Below are 15496 nucleotides of genomic sequence, written 5' to 3' on the forward strand. Positions count from 1 at the left end.
AAAGTCTCTATCCTAGGGTTGCCAGGTCCCTCTTCGCCACCAGCGGAAGGTTTTTGGGGTGGAGCCTGAGGAGGGTGGGGTTTGAGGAGGGGAGGGACTTCAATGCCATAGAGTCCAATTGCCAAAGCAGCCATTTTCTCCAGGTGAGCTGATCTCTTGAAGCGGGTCAGTGCCTTTCATTTGACTATGCTCTTAGAATCGACCCCTTCCTGAGAAGTGGTATGTTATCTTATTCAGTAAGTTACCTACTAAGCAGGACTCAACTACTTTACTCATTTAAAAAAGTAAGTCTTTTTATGTGCTTCAATGAAATTATTTGTATATATGTGTATATGCAAGTTTTACAAAGTCTTAAAATTCAGTAACAATGTATACAATAAAGCAAGCAAGTTCTACATACAGTTCTACAGTTTTAAAATCCAATACTTAAAATATAACAGTCTGATTTAGTTCAAAGTATCTAATTCACATTCTAGAATAACATTCTAGAATAACATCTAAGTAAATTCATACATACCAAGACCATCTTCTGAGACCCTCAGTCCAAAGACTTAGAGAGGTCTGAAGTTCTAGCCCTTTCTCTGCCCCTATTTATACTGTTTCTTACCGTAAAATCACTGTTAAAAGTCACTGTATTCCAACTTAGCTGGGTTTCCTTGGCTAAACTTTATACCATATATGGACTTCCTCTCTGTATTCCAGCCAGCCTCCTTATAAGGATTTCCTCCTTGTATTCTGACAGGCTACCTTATAAGGATTTCCTCCTTGTATTCCGACAGGTTACCATATAAGGGTTTTCCTCCTCCAGCTGGCCATTTGCTTATTTCTTACACAGTCACTTTTTAGCTTCAATATACCTCCACGACACCCAACATTACCCTCATCCTTCAAAAAGTACGGTCAAAATGAATCTATTCTATAGTAATACTTTCATATTTAAACCTTAAAACTGTATTACCTTTATACAATACTATGTCATAGCAGTCGGTGTTCATGGCAGACTGAATTTCACAAGCTTTGTTGCATTCCAGTAAATTCAGTTAGATTCCAAAAGTTTATCTTTCAAAAGATTAGGGTTTTTTAAAACAGTTGAAATGAAATACAAGCCTCTAAATGGTCTTTATGAAGAATAAGGTTTCGTATTGAATAATTCTGCATATGTACAACACTAATATAACAGTTTATATGTTCTAATATGTCAAAGCCTGTAACACTCTATCAGCAGGTGATCAGTTGTAATAACAGGAGATCTTCAGCTAGTACCTGGAAGTTGGCAGCCCTACTCTATCCCTCCCTCATGGAGATATAAGAGGGAAAGCAAATCTTTACGAGGGAAGGGCTAGAGACTGACTTTTCTCTCTCTTTTTCTCTCTCTTTTTAAAATGAAAACTGGGAATTCAGAAAACCTGCTTAAACTGTCACTACAACAGTACATTGATATATTGATATTTTAGGGCCTTTACAAAAATAAAAACTGAAACCACTTGTCTTCAGGGTGGAAGGAGGAGAGGGCATGGTCTGATGATGATGACAGTCCAGTAATTGAAAAATGGGCTGGAGGTGGGAGAGAGTGGGTGGGACAAAGAAAACCCATACAAACCTTACATGCCAGGAATGCCCCAGGAATGCCCCTCCCCACCGGCACCACAAGTCTCCGCCGTGGCCTGCGCCACAGGGATACTTCACTGGCAGAGGGGTGAGGCGCAGTTGTGCAGCACTCGGGCACCGACGGAACTGCCCTCGTCGCTAGTGTAAGCGCGTCTTGTTCCATAATTAGACGCACTTACGCTGGTGGCGAGGTCACGCCTCCTCCAAAGAGGACTCACTCCTCCTCAGGAATGCATGGTTAATATAAAATAAATAAAATATTTTTTAAAAAATGAAAATGTAAGAATAACAGCTTGGCCCTATCTTACTTTTGAAGATTTTAAAGTTACATTAAGTTTTAGATAGTGAATATTTTGTTTGAGTGCATGTGTTAAGCACAGGTTATTTTCTGTAAACTCTCTATGCACACACATACACATTCTAGGGTTACCATCTCCAGGTTGGGAAATTCCTGGAGACTTGGGAGAGCACTCTAGCTTGTATTTCCTGCAGAGACAACATCAAGTAATTTCTTGGATACCTTTTTTAAAAAGTACTCACACTGCTCATATAACAATGAACTGCCTACTTTCAGCTAAATGCAAGCTTTTTAATGCCCTTATCCTGTTCCCTTAATCACCAGGCAACAATCTTTTACAAATTAGAAACCCTCTTTTCATCTGGTTCATGCCATTTTCATCATACGATGCCCTCACTAGATGCCAGGTCTTACCATCGGTGGTATTGAAGGGAAGATATAAGAAGGTCCCTACAGCAGAAAGGCTTTGCCCTTGTGGGTCAGGGGATATAGAAACTTCAGAACATGTCTTGAACCGCTGTTCATTCTACCAAGAAGTCCGCACAAGGGTTCTTTCCCCTTTGCTTAACACTTTCCCTGACCAACCAGATGAGTTCCTGGCTAAGATGCTCCTAACTGATGAAAAATCACAGTTTACACTCTTGACTGCTAAATTCTGAGCTGCAGCTATTAAAATATGTTGTACCCTGACAGGATAAGAGTAACAGAAATACTTTATTACTCAAAATATTAAGGGGGTCACACCAAGTTATACAATGTTTATATAAATTTTATTCATGCATGTAATATGTAATTTTTAGGTTTAGATTATTTGTAGTAGCAGTAGTAGCGGTTGTTGTGGTTTTCCTATTATCTGTCGAGGATGTTGTTTTTTCTGCTGGTCAGTGACCGTATTAATAAATTATCATCATCATCTGATGCATTTAGTACTTTGATTCCAAAACCTGGCAGACCGTATGCAGTGAACAAATTTTTGACCTATTTCATTGATTAATGCAGATGCTAAGTTATTAACTGCTATTCTTGCTAACAGACTTCAAAAGATTGTTACAACTTTGGTACATGTAGACCAAGTAGGATTTATACAAGGTAGCTGAGGCTTGGATAATCTTAGGCCTGTCATGGATTTGATTGCAATAAATAGCAAGAGATCTGATCAAGTTGCCATTCTCTCACTTGATGCTGAAAAAGCTTTTGACAAAATATGGTGGAAATTTATCTTTGTTACACTGATTAAATTCAGTTTTCCTCTCAAAAATTTTAAATGGATTAGAATTCTCTGTTTGTCTCCAAAATCCAGGTTCTGACTAATGTCATATTTTCTGCACCATTCCCCCTTGAGATGGGTACTAGGCTAGGCTGTCCTCTTTCTCTTTTTATTTTTTATCTATGTCTGGAACCTCTGGCTTCTGCCATCGGACAAAATAATGATATTTATGGCTTTGTACGTAACTCTTTGGAATTTAAAATTTTATGCAGATGATCTTTTTTCATTTCAGAACCTTGGCATCTCATTCCTGCATTAATGAATATTATTAATACCTTTGGAGACTTGTCTAGTTGTTTGATTAATTGGACAACATCTGAGTTGATGCCACTGGGAGACAATATTTCGTGGAGAGTATTTGTTTATGGACATTTTCGGTAGTGCCCAGATGTCATTACTTATCTTGGAATATTGATTCCTGGAAATATTACACATATGATTATGCTAAATTTTTACAAGCTAATTGCTGATATATCTTTGGCTTCGGACAGATGGGCAACCTTAAACCTTTTTAGCAAAAAAAAATGTTTAGGATATACTGGACACAACAGTGATTCCTTAGCAAAAGACTGAGTAAAGTGTCTACCTGTTGGTGTTGTAACTCACAGGACATTTCCCTTAAACATATGCTTTGGGCATGTCCAGGCATTCAGTTTTTCTGGGAGGAAGTTGTTACTCATATGAATTTTGTATTAGAATGGACTCCCATCTATCATATATTTTATATCAATCTGTAATTAAATTTCGGTACTCCTTCTTTGAGCCATCAACAGATCCTGATATGTTTCAGTTGTTAATCTCAGATATCTCTATGTCCACCTGGAATAGTAGGTTAAACAAAAGATTTTCACTCCCAATAGAGCGATTGAAAGCTGCAAGGAATAGTACTTGGAAAGCAAGTTGTAAACAGTTACAAAATAAGATCTTAAATGAGGATTGGTCCTTAGTGTTTAAAGATGCAAATCATAAATGTTCACCTCTCTCCTTCAAGATACCCTTTAATGGTACTTTTTCCTTGCCAGACTATTGCCAGTTAGAAATCCATAAATTTAGACAAGTTTTTTTCTGGCAAGGTGTAATGCTTTAGACTCAGCTGAGACACAAGAGAGATACAATACAGTTGCTACAGAAGAATGCAAATGCACATTTTGTCCAGATAAAGTAAACTCCCTAGCCTACATTGTTTTAGCATGTTCACAAAATAATATTGTATGAAATAAATATATCACTCCCTGGATAAAACAGCTAATGACACTTTCTGAGAAGCGGATACTGCATTATCTGCTATCAAGTAGGTGGGTGAATTGTGCGAGAGACGTGGCAACTTTTCTCTTTATAGTGTCAAGAAGAAATTAATCTTCATTTCCCCCCTTTTTTTAAAGTGTGAAATGGCAGATGAATAGCTAATGGCTGTTAAATCTAGGGGAATGAATGTTCATTGATTTTTGAGGATGCTTATTTACTTTTAAACTGGCTGCCCATCTCTTGGAGGCTAACCGAAGGTCAACGAAAATGGACCCTCTGTGCCCTTGCAAGAGTGAAAAGATTTGTATTACATTGGAGACCTCCTGTAAATCAATAGATTGAGGCCCTTACAACTTTATCAGTATTTGAATGCAAGGCTTATAGATGACAATTGCTCAGGGACTTATTTTTAGCTAATTGGAAATCTTTTATAGAAACATGTGTAGATCTGCCATTATTGTTGTTATATTTTTGTTTCTACTATATATCATCATCATCATCATAATCATTCCTTTATTGGCATAAAAACATAATTCAGAAGGGTACAAAAGGAATGGAGATATTAAAAAGTGCTCTTTATAGAATGGTTAAAAGACAGTTACATCAAATAGCGCTGTTTGTTGATACTGCCATCTAATTAACTGTTTGGCAGGATTTTAAAACAGACTTTAAAAACTGTGCCACCATCTCCAATATTTGGGGCGAACGATTGTTCAATAAATAGGAAACGTTAAAAGAATCTGAGACATTCTGTCTATTAACCAACAAGGGGCTTAATACTATATATCCTCTTATTCCTTTTTCTTTCTTTCTTTTAATTGGTTGCTAGATGTTGAGTTTCTAAACTTTACCATTCTTCTTTTCTGTCGTTATTGAAAGAAGGGGAAGGGAAAGGGATGTGATGCCATATAGTCTACCTTCCAAAGCTGCCATTTTCTCCAGGGGAACTTATTTCTGTAGTCTGGAGATCTGTAGTAATTCTGGGTGAACCTCAGCCACCACCTGGAGGTTGGCAACCCTAATCACATACTGAAAACTAGTATTCACCCTGGACAGAAAATGGTGAAGACCATAATATCCAACTTTTCACTTCTCAAAATTGTGATAACTCTACCATGGGGAAATTTTTCATAAGAATTGCACCTGTATGTTACCATTGCAAGCTACAGAGTGTCATGTTTTCTGCACAGTGCTGTTCTGAGATATATATTATTGTTTATTTGTTTATCCACAGTGTATATTAAGCATTTACTGTGGGGGGACACATTTTTGTAGATTTTTTTTTAAAAAGTTATTAAAATTCTAAATCTTAATTATCACAATATTTGAATCACATTAAATCTGTTAATTTGCTGCAGTAATAATTTAGAATTTTAATTACAAGCTTGAAAAACACATTTAGAACATAGCTGGTGGAAAACTGTATTGTTAATGTGCCCTTTAACATTTATTGAAAGCAATATGTCCAATGTAATTATAGTGCATGTCAAATAACCAACTCCTTTATTATTTTTTAAAATGTATGATCCATTAATTTGCTGAAGAAGAGTTGCCATCTGCCACGGATTGATTTCCCCCCTTCTGTTTCTTTCTGTAGTGCTACTGTTATATTCCAATAGCAAGGAACAGTATAAAGCAATCCCATTCATTTTGTTTAATCTATGTTTTCATGATGTTATTCCATTAAGCCTTTTCTATGGCATTCATAATTTTCTCTATGGCTCTTACATTTAGGGTCATTGAGTATCTATTTCACAAAACAGGACAAATGTAATTCAAAGTCAGTTTTGTATAATTACAATGGACGTGAAATCAATGCTGAGCACTCTAGCTTGTATTTCCTGCAGAGACAGCATCAAATAATTTCTCAAATACCTTTTTTAAAAAGTACTCACGCTGCTCATATAATAATGAACTGCCTACTTTCAGCTAAATGCATGCTTTTTAATGCCCTTACCCTGTTCCCTTAATCACCAGGCAACAATGTTTTACAAATATTAGAAATGTAGCACAGGGTAAATTTGAGTCTAATGAGATTACATCCTTATTGGACTTGGTTAGATGTTACAGAGAAAGAGTGGATATAATTATACATTTTCACATCTTAATAATCCATAAATCTCATTACAACTTGAACCTTCAATTTCGGCAAGAATGTAAGGACATTTATTTCCTTTGGGCACTTCCTCGTGTCAGGAAAATGAGTACAAATGAGTGTAAGACAGTGGCATGATTCACAACTAGCAACAAACCCTGGGTTCCAGCCTGCAGAAACTTTCCACTAATGAGGAGGAGGAGAAGAAGAAGAAGAAGAAGAAGAAGAGTTGGTTTTTATATGCCAACTTTCTCTACCACTTAAGGGAGACTCAAACTGGCTTACAATCACCTTCCCTTCCCCTCCCCACAACAGACACCCTGTGAGATAGGTGGGACTGAGAGAGTGTGACTAGCCCAAGGTCACCCAGCTGGCTTCATGTATAGGAGTGGGGAAACAAATGCAGTTCACCAGATTAGCCTCCGCCGCACATGTGGAGGAGTGGGGAATCAAACCCGGTTCTCCAGATCAGTCTCCACCGCTCCAACCTTTTCTTAACCACTACAACATGCTGGCTTTGCTGTTTTCCCCCTTAAGTGGTTCATAGGCCCCTGTCCCCCCCAAAGCAGCATTTTGGGGGTTAGTTGTGGCTGCAGCAGGTGGGGGGAGGTGAGGAAAATCCAGTCCACTGACAGAAATCTGCAGGATCCAATCCATCACTTGTCATTGTGGAGAAGAACCTGGGCAACTTTAGGTAGGGTTGCCAACTTTCAGGTACCAGCAGGAGATCTCCTGCTATTACAACTGATCTCCAGCCGATCGAGATCAGTTCACCTGGAGAAAATGGTCACTTTGGCAATTGGACTCTATGGCATTGAAGTCCCTCCCCTCCCCAACCTCCGCCCTCCTCAGGTTCCACCCCAAAAATCTCCCACCAGTGGCAAAGAGGGACCTGGTAACCCTCACTTTAGGTCTGCAGTTATCACTCGTATGGAGTACATTGTGTGTGTATAAAGTGCCTTCAAGTCGCAGCCGACTTATGGCGACCCCTTTTGGGGTTTTCATGGCAAGAGAATAACAGAGGTGGTTTGCCATTGCCTTCCTCTGCACAGCAACCCTGGTATTCCTTGGTGGTCTCCCATCCAAATACTAACCAGGGCTGACCATGGAGTACATTAAACACTTCTAATTTTCTTCTTTTTTTTTGCAGAAAACTATAGTTTTGATTATTTTTGTTTTGTTTTATGGAATTTATCAATTTTATGGAACGTTGCCCTTCAAACTAGGAATAAACTATGGTTTGTGACTCTTGCTGGTAGCTCCTTCATCTGTGTGGTTTGGGGCAAATAATGGTTAGGTGGCAGGCAGATGCCTAGCTCATTAGGGGGGAAAATATGAAGTTTGGGAGTTTTTTTTTCCAGAACTTCACTAAGCAGGGAAGAAAATACAGTTTCTTACCACAATATGCACACTGTCTAAATCCCAGCATGTACCAATGTGGTAATAAAATCTGTCATTTTCTCTCCTTTCTCTGGATGTACACATGCAAGAAGAAATAAAAGGGCTGCACCAGTCACAGGAGATAGAAAATAAGGCCAAAGTAAAATAGGTAAAAATAGGTAAAAATGTATTCTATTAGTTAAAATTCATGTGTTCCAGCCAAAAGGCTTCTTCAGAGGAGTCTGTTAGTCTTGCAGCGGTTTTTCAAAGAAGAGTACAAGAACAGTAGCTACTCTTCTTTGAAAAAAACTGCAAGACTAACGGACACCCCCAAAGAAGCCTTTTGGGTGAAAAGCATAGGGAATTTTAACTGAGTCGTAAAATATATTTTTACCTATTTTCCACCATCAGCCTTCGCTTTATTTTCTGGATGTATACATATAGCGTGGCAGTATCCCAAAGTGGAACAATTTTATTTGCTATACAAACAATGCCAAAAATAACTGACCACTCTACCCCATATATAAATGTTTTATAATTTTAATGTTTTAATAAATGTCTAAAAAAATTAAAAAGAAAAAAAAGAAAAAAGAAAAACACACAGAAGGGAAAGGGGCTTAACATTTCCATCTGATGTGCTTTTTGTAGCTTTTTTTTATTGTGATCCATCCACTTACCATCTGGTTGAGTCAATTCTGTATTCCACAGCATGTGCAGAATCAGCTTAAGTGTATACCAACAGTCTTAAAAATGGCAATAGAGACCAACAGCCCAATCCTGAAGGGGGAACAGATCTGCGGCGGCTGGGAGCAACACAGCCGCATCACCTCCTCAGAGGCTTCCCAGCCACCGCGGAGGCAAATATATATATATATATATATATATATATATATATATATATATATATATATATATATATATATATATATATATAAACTTTTAAAAGGGGGGGAATCCTCCATTGTCTACAATGGGGCGGCACCACTGCAAAAGGTGGCACAACCCTGCTGCCATGCCGCTCAAGGAGTCGTTCCTGGGCCAAAAAGGCAATGGAAGCTGCCTAAAGGCAGCTCCACTCCCAGGGACACCCCCCACCCTGGCACGGGCTTTCACTTCTAGGAAAGCCCTGCCGGCATGGCTGTGCTGCTGGCAGGGGCCAGCTGCACCCAGACACTGGTGCATTTGCCCTTGCACAGGCGTAGGTGCCACGGGGTCATGCCATCTTCAAAGGAGCTTCGGCCCTCCCTTTCAAGAATGGGTTCAAAAGGATTAAGGAAACCTTGCTGCCTTGACATATCTCCAGGCCTTCAGGATGGTGGAATTAAAAGTTCTCCTATAGTGCAATCCTTAGCAGAGTTACACCCCTCTAAGCTCATTGACTTCAATGGACTTAGAAGAGTATAACTCTCTTATGACTGCACAGTAAGACTGTGGGTGGGTAACATTGTGCTTTGTGTTATTGGGCGAAAACACATGGTTGCTTTAGTCTCCTTTATTCCCTGTTTCAGCTAAGATTCAGCCAGGATCGAACACATGTTTGGCAAAACGCATGCGTTCGATCCTGGCTGAATCCTGGCTGAAACAGGGAAAAAAAGGAGGCTAAAGCGACCGTGCGTTTTCACCCATTTTTTCTGGTCTCAATTTCTGAAACAAAAGCAAAGGCCTACAATACTTCTTCATTTCTGCACCAGAATGATCATAAAGCTGCGATCTTCCATCATTGAGGACAGGATATTAATAATGGCTATAAAACATTTACACACCATAAAAAGCCAATGTGCCCGTATAGGGAATGATCACCTAGCGGAGTTTCTTCAGTTTTATATGGAGCCCTTTGCTGTACTGCTGAATTATCTCCCCCGTCCTGCTTTCTCTTTCTAACTTGTTCTGTAGTTGTGTCGGAATACCTATTTTCGCTCCCAGCAGAAAACTTTCTGTATGTGAATTGTAAATGCAGTGAAGTTTTAGACGTATTTCTCCTTGGAAGTATTATAATTGAGCATTCTGGTGGTTAGGAAGTGAGTGGGTTTCTGATTTCTAGCAAGGCAAGGGAGAAAGAGTGGATGTTGCCATAGGCACGGCCTGAAGGCACACAATGCCACAGCTTCACTGAAGCTGAATGGTTTGGTTCTGGCCAAAGTCATAACGGGAATGTTCGTAGGAGGCCCATATATGTTGTGCTGAGCTGCCTGGAAGACATATGCTATGTATGTGTAATAAACTTTGTCTCCATTTATAGCTTTTAAAACTAGTGTCCACCACCACATCTTCTGGTAGTGAATTTTCCATAAATTAATTATGCATGGTGTAGCCCCTCCCTTTCCTTTTTTTGTGTCTGTTCTGCATCTCCTGCCAATTGATTTCATTGGGCATCCTGGAGTTCTAATATTACAGAAGAGAAAATATGCACTCTCTCTGTGTCTTTCTCTCATTCTCAAAATGTACCATTTTTAAAATCTATCATCCCGTCGTCATTTTTATTTTAAAAAAGGTGGCTATATAAGCTAAGAAGTCTGAGATGCTTTCACCTTTCTTGATAAGGAAGGTGTCCTAACCCTCACCCTTTGGTTGCACTTTTTCCACCCCTGTGGAGATGTGGGAACCAGACCGTGTATGAATAGTTTCAGCTGTAGTACAGAGTCTGAAGGGATCCCGCTGATTACTTCCCTCCATTGTGAAAGCAATAGAAAAGAACAAACCCTATGGAACAACAACAAATGATTAAAACAAATGATTTCAAAGAACGCACATCTCTATTTTTGGTGGCCTCCTGAAAGGAATAACATGAGCGGAGCGCATAAGAGGACAGAAGCCATTTATTTAGACTATGAAAAATAAGAAATTGTCTTAAGGATTCATCTGCTTTTAAGAGACAGGCGATACCTTTAATGAAAACACATTACCAGGGCTTACTGGTCATTTAACTTACTGAAAACATTTCTGATGGATCGCTGCCTTGGAGAGCTACAGGCGGCCATCAGTGAGGAGAACCATGGGCTGGGTCCAAGTCGGGTTGTCCTCTGCATTACTGGCTCACAGTGCCACAGGGACTACCAGTGTGGTGTAGTGGTTAAGAGCGGTGATTTGGAGTGGTGGAGCGGGTTTGATTCCCCGCTCCTTCACATGAGCAGCGGAGGCTAATCTGGTGAACTGGATGTGTTTCTCCACTCCTACGAACGAAGCCAGCTGGGTGACCTTGGGCAAGTTACAGCTCTGTTAGAGCTCTTTCAGCCCCACCTACCTCACAGGGTGTCTGTTGTGGGGAGGGGAAGGGAAGGTGATTGTAAGCTGGTTTGAGTCTGCCAGGTGCCTTAAGTGGTAGAGAAAGTCGGCATACCAACTCTTCTTCTTCTTCTTCTTCTTCTTCTTCTTCTTCTTCTTCTTCTTCTTCTTCTCCTCCTCCTCCTCCTCCTCCTCCTCCTCCTCCTCCTCCTCCTCCTCCTCGATTTATTCCTGGGACATTTTAACTTTCCAGACCACCCCTGTATACAATCTCTGAAAAGATAACTTTTATATGTAATAAGTGTGGAGACACACATGACAACGCTCTTACTAGCATTTCTTTAATGTTATCTCGAAGGCATTTTAAAGGGGAAATGATGTTTGACATGGGAGATTTTCTATAAAAGTATTAAAAAAGAGTCTCCAAATAAACGATACATTATCAACAAAATGCACTGGTCACATCTTACTGCGTTTGATGCTTAATTTGAAGAGACCTACAGAGCACATTCTAATCATCACTTTCCATACCTTTATCAAATATCACAGCAACAGCTGTCCTTGTTACTAAGAGGATGCCATAGGCTAAAGGAGACATCTGCTTGCTTACAGCCATGGATCAGATGACAAATGGTAAACAGGAATCTCTGTACTTAGCAAGGTCAAAGGGCTCTCTTATGTTTGACTGTTTTGTAGACCCAGAAAATCTCTTCTAGAAATGCCTCAGGAAAGTATCCATCACTAAAGCAGTTAATGGTAGACACTAAGTTCATGTTAATTAAAATTAAGTATGTTTTGTGAGGAACGCATTTAAGAAGTGCTATAATATTCTACTAGTGATCTAGTAGTAAACTGGCATGTTTATGATAATGGGTAAAATTACAGGATTGAATAAAGAAGTCAAACAGAAAACAACTATTGATGATTCCCTCCCCCATTTGTAGACCCCAAATAACTCCTCATGCTGTTCCCAAGGGTCACCCATCCCCTAGGAATAGCATTTTAGGGCAGGAAGGAAGAAGCAGGAAAGCTCTAGTCTGATAGCAGAAAAGCCTTCTATCCATAGAAAATGGCTTTAGGATACTTCGACTGGAAATATGACTCAACCAACGGAAATGAGTATTAGATTGATTTCCTAGTGTGTGTAGCTTTAAAACGGATGTTACACATCCTCACTAACATTTTTAGAAGGACGGCAAACTGAATTAAAGGTTGAGGGGTGTTTTTGGATGTCCATATTAAACTGTTTGATCTGTGATGACCCAGTCGGGAGTGGTGAAGGTTCATGTATGAACCATAGGGATCTTTACCATTAGAACCAGGGCGGCATAATGTTGGACTTGGAAAACCATGTTCTAATCTGCACTCAGCTATGAAGTTTTCTTGGAAGGGTTGGGCTATGGGAAGCCCATTCCTGAAGGGGGGCGACGCTCCTCTGGAGACAGCGTGACCCTGTGCCCATGTAGGTGCCCCCTTATCATGGTGTCTGGGCACTGCCGGCCCCCAGCGCGAGCGCAGCCATGGCTTTCCCAGAAGTGAAAGCCTGCACTGGCATGAGGGGGCATTCCCAGGGTTGGAGCTGCCTTTCGGTAGCTTCCACAGCCCTTTTGCCCTGGAAACGCCCCCTTGAGTGGCAGCGGGGCTGCACCCCCTTGCTGTTTTCAATGGGGCCTTCCCCCCTTTTTCTTTATTTTTATTTTTTTAAAGGGTTTTTTTGTATCCGCGGTGGCTGGGAAGCCTCTGAGGAGGCAGCACGGCTCTGCCACTGCCGGCTGCCACAGATCTACTCCCCCTTCAGGATTGCGCTCTCAATCTATTTTTCATCATAATCTACCACAAACACTGGTGGGGGGTCCTCTGGGTTTCAGGAAGGAAGTGTGAGTTGCAGAGGTAACAAATGACTTTCAAATTCTGTACCTGATACCTAATTTCTGTTCTGCACTGTGCATTTGCAGCGTGGCAGTTTTCTAGACTACCAGCTCATGGCTAATGAATTACAGTGGGATTCATTAAATGTGCTTTAAATTCCTATTGATGTTTCCCCCCAATTTGTTGTATCTAAATTTATAGTAATAAAAAACCTGTGCTTTTCTGACTGTGTCTTCAAGCAGTAGGATCAAATACCAAGCTGTTTGCTTCAGGAAAGTCAAATGTAGATATTGATAAAATAATTTTAAATGTCTGATCTTAAAATGTGCTCTTAAACATCTTAACTTAGGAAGTAGCCCAGCTGAAGTCTGAGAAACTCTTGAGTAAACTTCCTCAGGGTTTTAGATTTGAGCTAAAATCATTAGTAACGACACACTGCTAATGGTACTTGAAATAATTAGTGCTCTGACGGACCATTTCCTCTGTACCCACTTGCCCAATGGTGTTTTTGACAGTTACAGTATTCTGACTTTACATTTCCCTTAGCTGTTTTTCATTACCACGTATTACGGGAAGCTAATGTGCAATACATGCTGAAGCTGATAATATTTAAACTAGCCAAGTGGACATTTAAACAAGCCGAAAGCAGGGAGACTTTTTTCAAGACTATGGGGGGAAAAAGATTCTGAGTCAGCAGAGTTGGTGATGAGATTCCAAACTGCATCCTGCTTTTTCAATAGGAAAACAGCAAGTTGTGTGTAACCCTGCCTCTGGACAGATGTGTATATCCTATATAACCTTCCTTCTCTCAAAGCCCTTTCAGATAGTTTCCATCAGAGGAATAAGGCCATGAGAGGTTTGCCCAGGGCTGGCTCTGAAATGAGATGATGTGAGGTGTTTGCTTCAGGTGGCAGATCCGTAGGGAGGCATCCTGCCTGTGGCCAACCTTCCATCACTTGGCTGCCTGCTGCTCATCTGCTCCACCCACCTGGGGATCATTCTTTTTATCTCATTGTTCTTTTGTGTTTGTGAAGTGCTGTCAAGTTGCAGCCGACTTATGGCGAAACCTTTTGGGGTTTTCATGGCAAGAGACTAACAGAGGTGGTTTGCCAGTGACTTCCTCTGCAGGCCTCTATAAAAATAGTGCAGCTAGAGACAAGAAAGATGGGTCTCATTTTGGAGGCTGGTCAACACGTTCATCTGCACAGAACCCCTCTTCCATGGTAAGGGAATGTGAGTGTGTTTATACAAGCAAAGGCAGGGGGAGGGGATTTTCTTTTTCTTGTGATTTCTCATAAATCTTCAACTTGTATAGTCTTCAAACCAGCACCCGTGATCATCAGGAATGTACAGTTGAGCATGAGGATGCTTCATGGGACTGAAGTTGTCCCCTTGACCTATGATGTGTCAATATTGCAGTTGTATGGAGTAGGAATGCATGCCTAAAAAAATAATAAAACCCTGGTGTTTTTCAGATGTGGATTTCAGGAAGGGCATAAATATGGGTATTTAGAATTATTTAGGGCCCCAGATACCATTTTGGGATTCAAGTCCCTAGAGAAATGGGAGAAAAACAGTTCTGGGATTATTTGGGATATTCCCAAATATTTCTGAGATTTTTTGGGAATCAATCATTGGTATTCTTGAAACCTGAATACCATTTTGGCTGACCGGAATATGCCCCAAAATACTGATAAGGTATTTTTCGGGTATATTTTCAGGCAGTTAAATCTAGATGCACTTTCCTAGTGTAGAAGTGTTTCTAGTGGCATCCTGTATGGTAGCTACAAGGTTTGAATCAGCCCTTGTACTTCTCAAATTCTGTAGGCCCCTCTAAAATTTTGTAGGAAGCCTTATCTGGCAGGAATGTGGAAAGTTTTGACAGACTGATAGCTCTTTCTTGATTCTGAGGGTCAGTGGTGCATGGCCATTATTAGTTGGTGGAGCAATTTGTCTGGTTAATTCTGGTAATAAACTAAATTTTTGCATGCTAACTAGATACGCAACCCTCAAGCATTCTTGGCTGAGTTGTATATTTTAATGATTTTATGTTTATATCCCATTTCATTTTGCGAGTTGCCTTGAGCAAGGCTCTGAAGACTCCATGTATAAAATGTGGTGTATACAGGCATACCTTATTCTATTGCGCTTTGCAGATATTGCGTTTTTTACAGTCAGCAGCCATCAAAATCTAAGCAAAACTCTCCATCAGCAAAAAGATGATGACTCGCTGAAGGCTCAGATGATAGTTAGCATTTTTTTTAGCAATAAAGTATTTTTAATTACATTAAATACATTGTTTCTTTAGACACAGTGCTATCTCACACTTAAAAGACTACAGTATAGTGTAAACATAACTTTTATCTGCACTGTTTGGGGAGGGACTTCAGTGCTGTAAAGTCCAATTGCCACATTTTCTCTAAGTGAACTGATCTCTATCGGCTGGAGATCAGTTGTAATAGCAGGAGATCTCCAGCTAGTACCTGGAGGTTAGCAAAAATACCAGTACTAG

Source organism: Euleptes europaea, chromosome 16 (assembly GCF_029931775.1).
Source record: "Euleptes europaea isolate rEulEur1 chromosome 16, rEulEur1.hap1, whole genome shotgun sequence".
Lineage (NCBI taxonomy): Eukaryota > Metazoa > Chordata > Lepidosauria > Squamata > Sphaerodactylidae > Euleptes > Euleptes europaea.